Raw genomic sequence first — 15,402 nt, 5'->3', positions numbered from 1 at the left:
CACCCCGCGCCCCTGATTTGGTCCCCGAGGTGGGATTCAGTGGGGAGCGGAGCCACGGACGTCCTGGAAGGAGAGAGGAGGAGGTGGAAGCCGAGGCGAGGGGGTCGGAGGCAGAGGGAAAAGGAGCGGGGAGAGTGAGCACGTCCTGGGGAGCAGGGGGCGGGGATCCCAGGGGAAAGAGTAAGAAATTGCCGAGAGAGGGTACGTTTAGCTTAGCCGAGGAGGGGAGGACCTGAGTAATCAAAGGGATAATCCTGGGTTTGCTGGAGGGCAAGTAAGAGAAAGTCCCGTCCAGGGTTAACCGCTTGATATTTCGGTATTCGCTGTCGTCGATTTTCCGAAACCACTGTACACAGCGATGCCTCTACCCCGCCGGGAACGCAGTGCACCTCGTCCAGCGCATCTCTCTCACCCTTTCATCGAGTCTGGAGAGATCGGGTCCCTGACGGCAGGAGTCAGCACCTTGCCTCTTCTGCCTGGTTTTTGTTTGATTTGGTTTGGTCTTGAGGGGACAAATTCTGCCAAACCACTCTGCCATCAGCAAATAGGTCAGGGTTGAAGCATCATTTGGGAGTTAGATTTTAATTTGATATCCTCGTTTCCTGCTATTTCAAGTTCTGGCCATAGTCATGTTTATTAAAAAGTGTTTTTGTCTCTACCTTTGACCACATCACTCCTGTCTTCAGAATGCTAATCACTCCGTGTGGCAACTGCAAATTACCTTTCTTTATTCATTTATTTATATTCTGCCATGTTTCAAAAAAGTTCTAAGGTGGCTTATAAAATACAAATAATACAAAATATAAAAATAAGAGAGGATATCAGATTTTAAAAATATGGGAAAGAAGAATACTACAAATATGTACTATTTACTTTGGATTTGGAGGCTCCACACAAGCTGCTTATATTAATTCTCTCTTTTCGAGTCATGTTTCAACCTGTTTTCTCCTGCTCCTATTTTCTCCTGCCATTCCTTTTCCCATAACTTTTCCAGAGTTGCCACCATGCATCAAAACTGTGCTCTCCCAAAGATTCGGGCATATTTGACTAATTCTGGAAAGCAACCTTCCAGCGGATCTGTTTACCGGGGAGTTCAGGGAGTTGCTTGAGAAGGGACTCATCCCAAGGAGAAAGGGGACTGAAGTCTACAGGTTTAGTCAATGACAACAGACCACCACCAGAGTAGAGCAATGTTGAAACCTTGGGATAAGGCAAGAAATAAAAGAGCCTGTGAAGCCTTTAAAGAACTGAGGCATTGAGAGTATGAACTACCAGCAGCCACAGGGCTCCCTGGGCAGACATCGGAGGAGCATCAACTTCGGCACACTGAGAATCGCATCCTTAGAACTGCATTTTTACAAGCACAGGGGCGTGGCTACTGCTGTTGCTGTGGCCAGGAAGAGAAAGGGAATGTGGAGAGAGAGGAACAAAATGGTGGACATGGAGGCCAAGAAGAGTGGGTCTTGGTACCACGTGTGGCACAGGCATTTCAGGGGAGTTATATTACTCCAGAGTGATCAAAGGCAAACTTCCTGTTTTGTGACCCCACTTTTATCCCTAGCATAGAGGAGCCAGGAATACATGGTTACATCTGCTTCCCGGGGTTTGTTATATAAATCCCAAATTCACATCTGGAATCTGACCCCTGTTTACTGTTCTAGCTTTACCTTCCATCACTGCCATGTCACTCACCCACTTGCAACCGGACACATAAAAGCTGCTTCTAGAATCCTCAAAAGAGAGCCCTGCTGTTTCCCATCACTGTGCCTTTTCAGATTGCTCACAATCTGCCACACTTGCCTTTTCTTCCCTCCATTCTTCGAAGTATTTTCTTTTTTCTTTTCTTTTTTTTTTTTTTTTTGTGGTAATGCGGGCCTCTCACTGTTGTGGCCTCTCCCGTTGCAGAGCACAGGCTCTGGACGCGCAGGCTCAGCGGCCATGGCTCACGGGCCTAGCCGCTCCGCGGCATGTGGGACCTTCCCAGACCGGGGCACGAACCCGTGTCCCCTGCATTGGCAGGCGGACTCTCAACCACTGCGCCACCAGGGAAGCCCCGAAGTGTTTTCGGATCCTTCTTCCCACATGTCCGTCAGATTGCACTGACCCCTCCACAGTGGTATCCAGGCCCATGGAATGTTCTGTCCAGACCTCATGATGGCACCCCTAACATTTCAGTGTCTATCCATATGCTTGTTTTCCTCCAGGAGCCTTTTAAGTCAGGAACAGATTCTGGTTTCTTGTTCTAGCACATTGCCTAGAATATGGATGAACATGCAATAGTGCTTAATAAATACTTGTAGGAAGAATAAATAGATGCATTTTCAGACCCTCCTGCAAGCATCTAACAAAGATGGGCTGTGGAGGGAAAGCTTGGCCCCCAGATATGATTGAATGTTCTGCTCTGCCCTGGTATTGAGGCAAAAATAGAAAAGAAGACTATACATGAATACACAAAAGAGAAAGTCTTAAATGGTCTTTATTTTTTCATAAAGTCAGAAGGTTGAATGTTGAAGTTATTGCCCTTTGCTTGTCTGTAACTGGCATTGCATCCAAAACACCCTGAGTGCTTAAGAACTATTAAAACTAATATAATCATGTTGAGATTAGGTCAACAAACAGAACGTCATCAGCATAATTCATCCTCAAGAGACACATTCTGCCTTGGCTTGAATTACCCCAGTAAATGAAGACAAAAGAGACAATTTTATCTAAGTGTGCTTTATAAGCTGCCTGAGTTCCCTAGATCAAAACCATCTTCCTGCTCAGTTGCATAAAGTCACAGTTTCCCAACTGGGAAATTAATTACTGTACAACTGCTTGTCTGTAAGGAAAGCAGGAAGAAAGCACAGGTCCATTAAAAACTCAGGGTATAAAGCCGAGAAGAGAATGAAATCAGTGGCAAGAGGTTTCAAATTTACTTTTTTAACTACTGTTTTGGTAAAAATGATACTTCCTCCTTATTTAAAGCAAAAGATCAGGAAATGCAAAAAATATGAATAAGAAAGTAAACTAAAAAAACCAGCTGAAATTCCACCATCCAAAAATAACACTTGTAAGAATTCCAAGAACAGCATTCCAGAACCTAGTGCCATTCAAACCTTGAAGGAAGAGCCTGTTGAATAAGAATTTGTAAAGAAACAGGTGAATTACTTTTGTAAAATTCCTCTTGAAATAAGCAGAGTGACTCTAAACCTGCTGGTTACAATCACATTTTTTAGGTTTCTTCTCTACACATGTATCTAAAAAAGAAACAAAAGACAAAAGTGGAGATTCAGTGAGGTCCTTCTTGAGTTCAAAACATTCAACCAAATTACTCATTCTTAAAAAATGAATCATTTTTTCACACTTTTCAATCAGGAATTCTAAATGTGATGTGTATTTTGAATCCTCACCCATTCTGATACACAGCTTGCCATCAGCCAGCATGTCTGCATCCATGCTGGGCTTCCTTACCTTGGAACCCTCGCTGCTGTGGAAGGTTTATTTATATTTCCACGTTTGTCAACTGCAAGGGCGGAGGAGGATGGAAAAAAGAAAGCTCAAGAGACCCTAACAAGCCAATGCAAAGTCCCTGGTATGAACCAGGATGATCTGAAATAGGTTATTTCTTACTTAAATATGAGAGTATAATTTCCCGTCTACTTGTACCTAAGGTGCAACAATAAAACTAAATATTTATAAAGTTCCTGTCTTCTAGGGAGCTCAAAGAAAAATATTTATGTAAGTGATCTCAGCGGTTCTCCAGCATTCAAATAGGGACGCTGAAGCATTTCTCATTTCATCTGTTAACTAAGCCTCTTGTGCGGATAGGCTTAGTTAGTAGACGAAAGTTGGCCACTGGTTCAAGTTAATACTGTGAGTCAGTGGCAGAAAAGCCAAAAATAGAACTTTGGTTTCTTTCTTTATTTTTTTGACTACATACTTTCCTTAGCTCTCACCTCATATCCACTAAAAAAAAGTAATTTTTAAAGCTACCAGGTTATCATCATGAAACTTTCAGCTGGGCTGATATTTTTCACATGAGCAAGATGCCGTGATCCACTATTAGCCCAATATTATACTCCTTATTTTAATAATGGATGATACCAATGATGATGGTGGCACAGATGAAGAAGCGCATTTATTTTTATTATTAAAAAACTGAAATGGGCTTAACTGAGTTCTTGAGGTTACTTTGAAAATAAGTGCCAGTTGGCATTGAAAATCCCTCCATATGAAGATAACAAGAAGTAAACCACTTTCTCTGTGCAAAACCTGCACTTTGGTATTATCTGTAAACCGTGCTCTGAAATCAAACTGTTTCAACTAGAAAAAGTAATAAAATTTTCTTAGAGGAAAAAAATAATAATACTGGTTTTTTTTTTTATCACTAGTGACCATCTGTTAGAATTTCCGTTTACAAGTAACTATGATGTGTATCAATACCGTGGTAGGGAAGCAAGTGATTTATACCAGCACTCAGCCTATAGTATTGTAAAGCCTTTTTAAAAAGTTGTTTGGGGGCTTCCCTGGTGGCGCAGTGGTTGCGAGTCCACCTGCCGGTGCAGGGGACACGGGTTCGTGCCCCGGTCCGGGAAGATCCCACATGCCGCAGAGCGGCTGGGCCCGTGAGCCATGGCCGCTGAGCCTGCGCGTCCGGAGCCTGTGCTCCGCAACGGGAGAGGCCACAGCAGTGAGAGGCCCGCGTACCACAAAAAAAAAAAAAAAAAAAAAAAGTTGTTTGGGCGTTGATGAGAGCAATAGACCCCGGAATTGTGCTCTTTATCAGAGTGATCTTTAGATGAAGAAAAATAACCATGGTCTCTAAATTTAGTTTCTATGGCAATGAAGCAACTGAAGCTGTCAGTGATTATGGGAGGAGAAATGAGGGGTGATAAAATGTGCTGAGTTAGTCCTAGGAATATCCTAGCACTTGCCTTGAAAGGAACCTCAAGGACCCTGCAGTCCATACTCTCATCTTGCAGCTGAAGCTAGCAAGTCCTAGAGAGAAGTGACTTGTTATTCAATTTTTTAATAGATACAAGCAGGAAGGGTGGTTGCCTGACAAAATTAACAATGTTTGGCTCTTCCCACATCCTCCTCTTAACAGTTATTCTTTTGGATGTCTCATGTTCACCACTGGTATTGGTTTACCAAATTTTAACTTCTGTAAACATGTTGGGAGAAAGAAGTCATTGTGAATACAGTCATATTCTCCCTAGATATTACCCTTCTGGTTATACAGTAGATTTGGTATTTTAAATGCTTGTGCTTCTATGGGCTTATGCTTCTATAACCATCAATTTCAAGAAAAGTCTACGTACTTAGTCGAAATGAGCAACCGGCATCAAGTTCAAAAACTGAATATGAATGAGACGATTCAGTACTACTTGATTCCAAAATTCCATATGAGGTTTTGGAAAAATTTAAAGAAATCTATACTATAATGAAAAAACATAAAGACTAGAAATATAAAAATGTAATTTTTAAAAAACATAATGGGGGACTTCCCTGGTGGTCCAGTGGTAAAGAATCCACCTTCCAATGCAGGGGACTCGGGTTCCATCCCTGGTAGGGGAACTAAGATCCCAAGCCTGCGCGCCACAACTACTGAGCTCCTGCGCCCTGGAGCCCGCGAGCCACAGTTAAAGAGAAGCCTGGGTGCCACCGCAACGAAAGATCCTGCATGCCTCAACGAAGACCCTGCGTGCTGCAAATAAGACCCAAAGCAGCCTAAAACATAAAAAATAATGAAAGTCATTACAATCATTACTAAGGATAATAAATAATGAAAAGAGGTTCCCTTAAATGCAAAACTGGAATAATTAGCAATTATTTTTCCATGTGGAAACTGGCAAATATAAGACATAGTCTGGGAATGAGTGTTAAACTAGGTTTTGAAACTCTCTAATCAATTCTTGAATAAAAAAGGAAAAATGTGTGTGTTTATTTCCTATGCTGCAAGATTTTATTTCTTTTCATTTTAAAATCTAAGCTCTAGTCTCAGTTCTTTGGAAATTTCCACATTTAAATATCCAAATTAGAAGTTAAAGAAATTAAAGATTAATTAACTTTGAAATTAAAGATTAATCGACTTAACCTACATAAACACAATTTGGTCTTCAAAAGGCATCCTTTTTTCTTTAGGTAATTAAACAAATAAAACAAATAATCAGATTGTCACTGTTAATTGACCAGATAATTGCTGGTCAGTCACCTTACTTACAGCAGAGTTTGCCCAAAAAGAGCCTATCAAAACCCCAGGCCATTACAAAATTAGCCTTAGGAGTAAAACCATTAATAATAATGAGAACACAGGAGCATGACCAGAGGGTAATTTCTAGGGAGGCCTACACTTGAGGAGAATTTCCCTGTATTCACGACCTCTTCATCTCTACTCTTCACCTTCCAATGTGTTTATGGAAGTTAATATTTGGTAAAACTAATTCCAACAGTGAGCTTGAGACACCAAAAGAATAAAGAATAACTGTTAAAATGAGGATATGGGGAGAGCCAAGTATTGATAGCCTTAGAAGTAAAATCATAATAATGATAACAATCATCACAATAATACCAATACATTTATTAAGTGATGCAGGCATGTTACATGAATTGTCACATTTAATCTTTAGAGTAACTTTATGAAGTCAGTGGTTTTTTTCTCCCTATTTGAAGGAAACTGGGGGAAAAAACGTTTTTCAACTTCTATAAAAGCAAAGACAACAGGATCTTCTCTCAACTGTAAAGGAAGAAATTTCTTATAATATTAAATATTTATTAATAACCATAAACTGTTACATGTCTTAGAAACTTCTTTACACCTCTTTGTTTTTCTGGAGAAACCATAAACACAGTCCCCCAACTGCTACAAATTATGCAGTCGAGTTTCCCACACTTGGGGAAATCACATGGGTCAGCACATCCAAAGGGCAATGGATAAACCTCCCCCTGGGAAAACTACCTTCGAGATCATGGTACCTCCCCTGCCAGGTATGTATTTTTTTTACATCTCTTATCAAACAACTCTATTGGTAGTATTTTTATGGAATATAAATAAAGTAAACAAAAACCCACAGGAAATCAATTTGCTACAAATATTTGAAGCTTTTCTTGACACAAGTTTCTAAAACTGTATGTGGTTACTGAGTTCCTTGAGGAGTGTCTATATACTAAAATTGGTTCAATGGCAATGGAACATATAAAAATCTAATGTTAAAAAGTCATGGTGAGGGTGAAGAGGGGAAGTGAAATTTTGAATGAAATTGAAGAAAGTAAGTCATCTTTTTAAAATAGTATTTCTCTTTTATACTCTCTCCTCTCTCTCCACACGTACACTCAGACACAACTTAAAGTCACTCAGTTAATCTTGTTAGGCAGAATGGTAATTGTCAATCCATTTTTTCCTCCACTTTTCAGATGTTAGGAGAGGAAAACTAAACATGTTGAAAATTTAAACTTCATGTGATATAAAATGAGAGTTGGTGTCTTGTAAGGAATAACTTAGAAAAAAATGAGTAATCTGCTCTCTTCCTCAAGTATATAATCAATGTTTAGAATTCACAGCAGCAAAAAGTTATAGAGGAAATAGCCATGATCACATTTTGTTTTTCAAATTGCAGGTTAATTCTATGACCCCTAGTGACATTAGGGAGTGAAGGCTTTTAGGTAATTTAGACCATGATACAAACATTAACCAGTCAGTGTATGTAAAATAGTTTGAAAACCTAATTTTAAAAAGAAAATTTATTTTCTTTTTAAAGAAGAACTGACAAATAATGTTTTATTATTGCTACTTATACTGCAGGACTGTTAAGTCAGGGGAAAAAAACCTAAGGGAGTTTTTAAAAAATCATGATTTGGGATATAAACCAGAGAAATCAAAGTGTCATTTCTATATCTCCAATATTGTTAAAAATCTTTTTTGACTAGCATAACCAATGTTTTGATTTGAAAATATTTTTTAAAATATATCTTTGTAAGGTAGTTTTATTTGTGTGAAGAATATTTAAGAGGCCTTAATATTCCCGGAAAGGGGTTTGACCTGACCTGTGGGATCAATTTGATCTGCCTCCTACAGAGAAGAGGCCAAATATCAGCCAGAACAGACCATCTCCTGCTCTATTCTTCCTTCATTTTTTTTTTAAGATTTTTTTTTTTTGATGTGGACCATTTTTAAAGTTTTTATTGAATTTGTCACAATACTGCTTCTGTTTTATGTTTTGGTTTTTCGACCGTGAGGCATGTGGGATCTTAACTCCCCGACCAGGGATCGAACCCGCACCCCCTGCATTGGAAGGCAAAGTCTTAACCACTGGACCACCAGGGAAGTCCCCATTCCTCTTTAAAAATGATGTTTTAATTCAGTCTTGCAGATATTCCTGTAACAATATATTCCCCCAAGGAAATAGTAAGTACTCCCAAGTAAAGAACATTAATTTTAATTCTTTGATTCACCGTGAACAACAGGAAACACCATGTGATAAAATGCATGTTATCTGAGGGGGGCAAAGTCAGGCAAACTGTTAAACTATACGGACGGTAGCCACTTTCTTAAAGCTTATTTATTGTCAATTCTGAATTACCTTTTATATGAAGGAATTACCTGAAAAGTGTTTGTCTAAGGTGGTGTGAATGCTGTATGTTTCTTTGGTGGCCAAGAATGCAAAAAGAGAGATTAGAAAAAGCAACAGACAGAATCCCACTGAGTGAGTCAGAAGAGTGAGAAATGTGTAAAAATAAAAAGGACAAGGGTGACAAGGGGCATACCAGAGTCCTGCCAACATCAGTCTCACGGCTTCAGCCCACATTATCGCCACCTCTGTTGGATCACCCATTTTAAGGTGACTCTCCATCAATCAGAGCCATTTCCCCGACTTGGCTAGTTGGTGGTATTTCACAACAGAGCTTCTAAACCAGGAGAGCCGAAGCTTGGAATGTTCCAAAAGAAAACAGAAACTTAACTAGATGATCCAAGACAGCTCTGCCCAGCTAACATGAGCTGGTGCAAAGAGATGATTGTAGGAGCAGAGTTTATTTAAAGACCCAGCCTGAAAAGGAAAGTTAAAGATTAAGACAAAATTTAAGGTATATATGATATATGACATCAGACTTGTGAGGAGTCTTCTATGAAGTTTTGGTTAGAAGAAAGATTTCCATCTATAGGATAAATTTTAGGTTGGGGAGCACCAGAAAAATCAGAAAGTTTAAGAATATTGTGATTTTTACGGAAGGAACATTTTAAAATTAAGAAATGCTACTCAAATATTTAATAGAAAGAAATGTTCACAGCGTACATTCTCTAATGGAGAAGTTTGTTTTTTCTTGCTCAGCCTTTTGTCAATCGCCACTAGAATTTACAAGTTTCTGGATTTTTACCAATGATTAAAAATTATCAGAGCAGCTGGTGTTCGTGAGAACTTCTAAACAAGCACACATAAAGCTTTCACATGTATTGTGAAACAAAACCTTTCTAAGAAATCATCATGGTTACACAACCCTATGAAAGAATATTTCCTTAGTTTGTTGGGATTAATTCCTTTAAATATTTTTTTTATTTGAAATTTGTGAATTTTTTATTTAGATTGCATTCCAGGATGTTATTTTATTCATTTATTCATTATACTTTTGAGAACCTATTGTGTGCCTATACTTCTAGATGCTGGAGATATTGCTGAAAAAGCCCCATTAAAAAAAAAAATCCATTCCCTCGTGGAGCTTGCATTTTAGTGATTTAAGTAACTCAGGGAGCATTAGAAGAAGAATCAAATTACAGTTAGTCAAAAACCTGACAAGATTTCCTCTTTTGAGGTGGATAGAGCACACATTTTTCTTTAATATAAAACCATTTTTGAAATACTGTCACTTTCTTATTTTGAGCTCCATCAAAAGAAAGAACAAAATGAGGGCCTCCATTCTGAATAAATAGTGTTGAAATGTTTTGCTCCATGTGGTAAGAATTATCGGAACATGGAGAGTAACTAAAACAAAGCAAAAATTTGGGGGAAGAGTATTTATATAAGAGAGAACGGCATCAAGATACTCTTAGTGGAGCCAAGACACAACGTGTAAACCACGGTAAAGAAATAATGCATCCAGGCTCTAAAGAAACAAATGGAGATGTGCCATTCTGAGCAGGGCTAGAGTAGAGAGAGGATGAAATGCCAGTGCATTTCATTATGTGATGCTCCAAAGCAGAGCTGTTTCAACTTATCAAATTAATTTATTAGGAAGCAAATTCAGTCAAACCAAATGAATGTTTAGGTATGACACTTTGAATCATTAACTGTGTAATGTAAATATTTTTATCTCCTCCCATCTTATATTTCCTCAAATTGCTTGACACACAATCACTCTTTGGATCCCACTCTTTCACCTCACTTCTGAAGTCTTATTTCCTCTATGTCCTGACACCACCCTCTAGACTACTGCCCCTGCAACACACACGCATACACACACGCGCGATTAAACTACATCTCCAATTTCGTCATATATTTCATAACCACGTTTAAGAATATCTGTATGCTGTGGGAGAGCTGTATTTGCCCAGAAAACATACACCTTTCTAATATCTATCTAATCAATTTATGCAAAAGTTAAAACTCAGTTATTGAGTCTACATTTGAAAACAGAATACAATTTTTAGGAACACAGAAATTGAAATCTTTCTTTTGATACCTATATTCTCCCTAGCCAGTTATTGTGAATCTTCTGAATACTCTGAAAAGTATGATGAAATAATCTCTTTATTCCCCTACAATCCTTGTCTACTTAGAAAATTGAAACGTTTGATTTAAAGCAGATTCAGATTTGAATGCACTATTTCAGTGTTTTCAAGTACAGGTACACTTGGCTTCGCAGCATATAGAAGATTACCTTGGAAGCATTTTCAAATGGCATGTATTTTAAATGTATGGTACTGAATTAAATAAACCCAGCTTGTGATGTAGTGATGAAAGTGACTAATCATTGTCATTTATGATTCTTTCTCACTGTGTCCTTCCTCCTTCTCCACACCTTTGGTCTCCCCCTCTTCTCTCTCCCTTCCTTTCTTCCCTCGTTTAATTTCTACAAGCAGAACACACCTGTAGGTAACAAGGTATGGTTTCAGTATTTTAGAAAAAGAAGAGCATGGACTTTGGAGCAGAGGACCATCTGGAGCTGAATCTCAGCCCTGCCACTTGCCAGCTGTGCAACCTTAAGGAAGTTAGTTAACTTCTCTGTGCCTCATTTTTTATCCCTTATAAAATGTGGATAAAATTAAAGTTATCTCATAAGATTGTTAGGAATAAATGAGCTCATACTTGTAAATTCCTTAAAGCCTGGCATTAGGAAGTCTTATTTAAGTACATGTTAAACAAAATAAATAAATAAGCCTAAAGACAAAACTGCTCTTCACTTAGAAATAATTTCTCTAGAAGAAAACTATGGAAAGTTAGTCAAGCCACCCAGTTTTTGTTTATCTCCTCCATCACACCAACCTTGCCCAACAAATATATTCTATTTCAAGAAACTGAAATTGATTCCTTCTTGTCCATTTAATTCACATTTGTAAATTAAAATTCCAGAAGTTATTGTTTTCAATCCAGTGGTCATTAATATAAGGCAGGATTCCTTCTGAAATTAAATGACGTTAGAGCAGCAGAGGGGAAAGAGAGAAAAGTATAGCAGAAGTGACTAAAAGTGAAATATAGGAGTGCAGAAGAAAACATTAAAAACAGTCTATAATTAAAAGCATGCAGAGTCCTGTTGCCCTTGGCTGACTCCAAAAACAAGGTTGCAAGAGAAGTGGTCTGCTCTTAACCATAAATACAGAGGTGAAGAGCTCCAGGGCAAATCACATCAAAGGCAAAGGGAATGAGTTGGTGCGAACGGTCCCCACCCAACCTCCCAGGACGGGCTGGGTTTAACGTCATCCAGCAGACTAACCAAACCAGCAGCTTTGACCATAAGTGCAAATTTTCACCAACTCTGGCAGATGAGCCTCTAAGTGGAGTTACTCTTGAAGATCAAGGAGCACACTGAAATTAGACCTTGCATTCCCTTGTCTCTTGAGTGGTGACTGCTTGGGACCCTTGAGTTTGACTGGGATGAATAAAGCCCCTCTCAGACTTGCAGACTCCCCCTGAGGCTTTTGACATCACCCCACAAGCACTCGCTTTCTATGAGCTGCGTCATGTTGCCCTCTGACCTGATGGAAAGATCTAGTGCCTGAAAGTGTTCTGAGATAGCTATTCATTTGTAGGAAAGTTAAAATACAAATCTGTGGGCCTAGGAAATCGTTTTGAACCAGTCATTAATTCTGGAAATTTAAAATGTGAGTTTTGGGGGTTATTTTTTTTATTGTTCATTAATTCCCAATTTACGAAATCACTATTCAAATCTATGCTAAAAAAAAAAAAAGCACAATATGTGGCAAGAAACAAGCCAGAAGTATTTTTTTATTTACATTTACTGAGAAAGGGATAGCAATTTCCTTTGAGGTCAGGAGAAATATAATTTCTCTGTGTAGTAGAGAAAGCTGGTTCCATAGGGTTCTGCTGACAATACAGTGCCTGTCATTCTTGGGATCAATCCCCTTAGCTATAATCAACCACCAGCTTTGTTCTGAATGTACCTATTTCAGAGCACAAAATCCTTCTAATTAATTTAAATTATGAAAACTTTCTGGCACAAAAAGACATAAAGAATAATATAACACACATTTAAGTAAAGATGGTTAACTGAACACTTGATTTGCCTGGCCCCTCTCTCTCCTGAAATGCACTAACATGGTATTTCAAAGCCTTAAACGCACAAAGAAAAAGAGAATGTTAGGGGAGAAAAGAACAGCATACGTTTGGAAACCATAAAGCATATGGATCGATGGTAACCAACTTAGCAAATCTGAGAAAACTGAATCCTAACCTGGCAAGAGAGAAAGTCTATTTCTCTATTGAAAGGAGAAAAGTGACTTAAATCCCAGCATCTCCAAATGACCAAGCACAGTGAATTCCATATACCTCTCCAAGTGAAGGTGATGGGCTGCGGTGTACAGTGAAAATAGCAAGATTTTGAAAATTTAGGAAGTAGTTGGATAAAAAAATCCCCTCTCTTCTACTCACCTGCATCAATGACCCTCATCTGTTCCAGCCCCAAACTGAAGGTTTATTCTCCAGAAAGGGTAACAGAGCAACTCAAATTGGAGAAGGAGGTGAGGGGACCAGGCAGCACTGAGGACAACAGCCCTGGAAGGGAAGAGGGGGAATACAGAAAGTACAGACTGTCAGATTACAGTTTTGTCTCCACTAGCTTCTAGAACCCTGAGAGCTGACTTAAACTCACCAGACAGAAGATCATTCACTGGAGAACCTACTCAGCCTAAGGATGTGGATGTTGATGTTGGGCGCTTCCCAATAAAACTGCCGAGTCAGGTCACCCCACAGTATACATGTCCCACTAGACCCTAGAACTTCCCATTCCCTCCCCAACTTTCAGTATGAATGAACTGCAAAAGATCACAAGGTATTTGAGGAAATTCTCTACTGTTCTAAAATGAAAGTCAGAGAGGGAGGAAAAAAAGAAAACAAATCATCAAAAAAATGCAACTTGAGGAAATGGAAACTATCCTCAGAAAACAAAATAAAATAAAAATTTGTCTTCAATATCTTCAGAGAGCTAAGAAATAATATAGCATCTGTGAAAACTGGCAAGATGCCATAAGAAAGAAACAATCAGATAAAAAAAAGGAATCTGAGAGATTAAGAATAAAATACAGTAAATGAAAAGCTCAAAAGAAGGCATAGAGAATAATGTCAAAAAAAACCCCCAAAACAAAAAACACACAAGAAAGCAAAGCAAAAAAAAGAGAGATGAAAATAAGATGCAAAATAGCTATTTTTAATAACAGCAAATTAGTAAAGAAGCTTCTTCTATCCAAATAACAGAAGTTCCAGAAAAAGAAAGCAAAGTAACTTGACTGGAGAGGAGGGGAGAGTTATCAAATAATCCAAGAAAATCTCCCAGAACTGTAGAAATGGGTCCACTGGGTCCAGGATGAAAATAAAATTATACCAAAGAACATCATCATGAAATCACTAAAACATGGGACGAAAACAATCTGAAAATTGCCTGAGAAGGGAAAAAAATTGTATAAAAAAAGTGAGAATTGGATTGAGTCAAATTTCCCAGTAGCTCACTGGCATGAAGTCATTAGAGCAAAGCCATCAAATCTCTTAAGGAAAATTATTTCCAACCAAAAAATTTACACCCAGCCAAATGACCAATTAAGGATAAGGTGACCAATAAAGAATTTCCAGATTTGCAAAATCTCAAAAGCTTATCTCCTATGCATCTTTTCTCAGAAATATTCTGGAGGAAGTAAAGCAAGAGCCATGAATCAGGGTCTCAGATATGGGAGAGACAAAGGGAGAGCCCTCCAAGAGTTGGATGGGGAGAGATCCAGAGATGATGACTCTGTCATAGAAAGGAATCAGTCCACATGGTCATGGAACAGAAGACTCCAGGAGAACTTCCAAAACTCTGAAACTGATAGAGTACCTGTTGTGTTGGAGGTTTTGAGAGAAAATTTAGACTTCTGAGAGTTTAAAGATAGATATGTGCCACATACATAGAAAACTAAACGAATAACACATATAAAGCAAAAGTTAAGAATTTTAGCTTTTACAGTTAGGTCTGTGATCGATCTGAATTAATTTTTGTGTATGGTGTGAGATAAGGATCTAAATTCTTTTTTAAAATTATTTATTTTTAGTTTTTTGGCTGTGTTGGGTCTTAGTTGCGGCACGCAGGATCGTCTGTGAGGCACGTGGGATTTTTTTTTTTATGTTGTTGCGGCACATGGGCTCCAGAGGGTGGGCTCTGTAGTTTGCAGCACGCAGGCTCTCTGGTTGAGGCACCCGGGCTTGGTAGTTGTGGTGCATGGGCTTAGTTGCCCTGAAGCATGTGGGATCTTATTTCCCCAACCAGGAATCGAAACTCTGTCCCCTGCACTGGAAGGCAGATTCTTTACCACTGGACCAGGGAAGTCCTAAAATTCCTCTTCTTGCATGCAGATATTCAGCTGTCCCAGTATTGTTTATTGAAAGGCCTAGCTTTTCTCCCCAAGGAATTGCCTTGGCAACTTTGTTGAAAATCAATTCACCATAAGTGTAAAGGATACTACATTATCTTGATTACTGCAGGCTGTTACTACCTTTTGAAATCAAGAATTCTAAATTCTCCAACTTTCTTTTCTTTTTCAAAATTGTTCTAGCTATCCTGGTCTTTTGCATTTCCATATATATTTTAGGATTGGTTCATCAATTTTTGCAAATCTTCTGCTAGGGAGAATTGGAAGAGAATTGCCATCTTAATATTAAGTCTTTCAATCCATAAACATGAAATGTCTTTCCATTTATTTAGATCTTTTGTAAATTTTCTCAGCCA

General features: G+C 38.6%; 1 non-coding gene across 1 annotated transcript; it reads right to left on the bottom strand.

Moving 5' to 3' along the window:
- Positions 1 to 6,812: 6,812 nt before the first annotated feature.
- On the bottom strand, positions 6,813 to 6,977 carry LOC112064646 (U1 spliceosomal RNA). Its single transcript, XR_002891580.1, has one exon. It is a non-coding gene; the product is annotated as a U1 spliceosomal RNA (small nuclear RNA).
- Positions 6,978 to 15,402: the final 8,425 nt, after the last annotated feature.

Source organism: Physeter macrocephalus, chromosome 10, assembly GCF_002837175.3.
Source record: "Physeter macrocephalus isolate SW-GA chromosome 10, ASM283717v5, whole genome shotgun sequence".
Taxonomy (NCBI): Eukaryota; Metazoa; Chordata; class Mammalia; order Artiodactyla; family Physeteridae; genus Physeter; species Physeter macrocephalus.
Note: the sequence above shows the minus strand (reverse complement) of the source record. Positions and strands in the feature narration are given on the sequence as shown.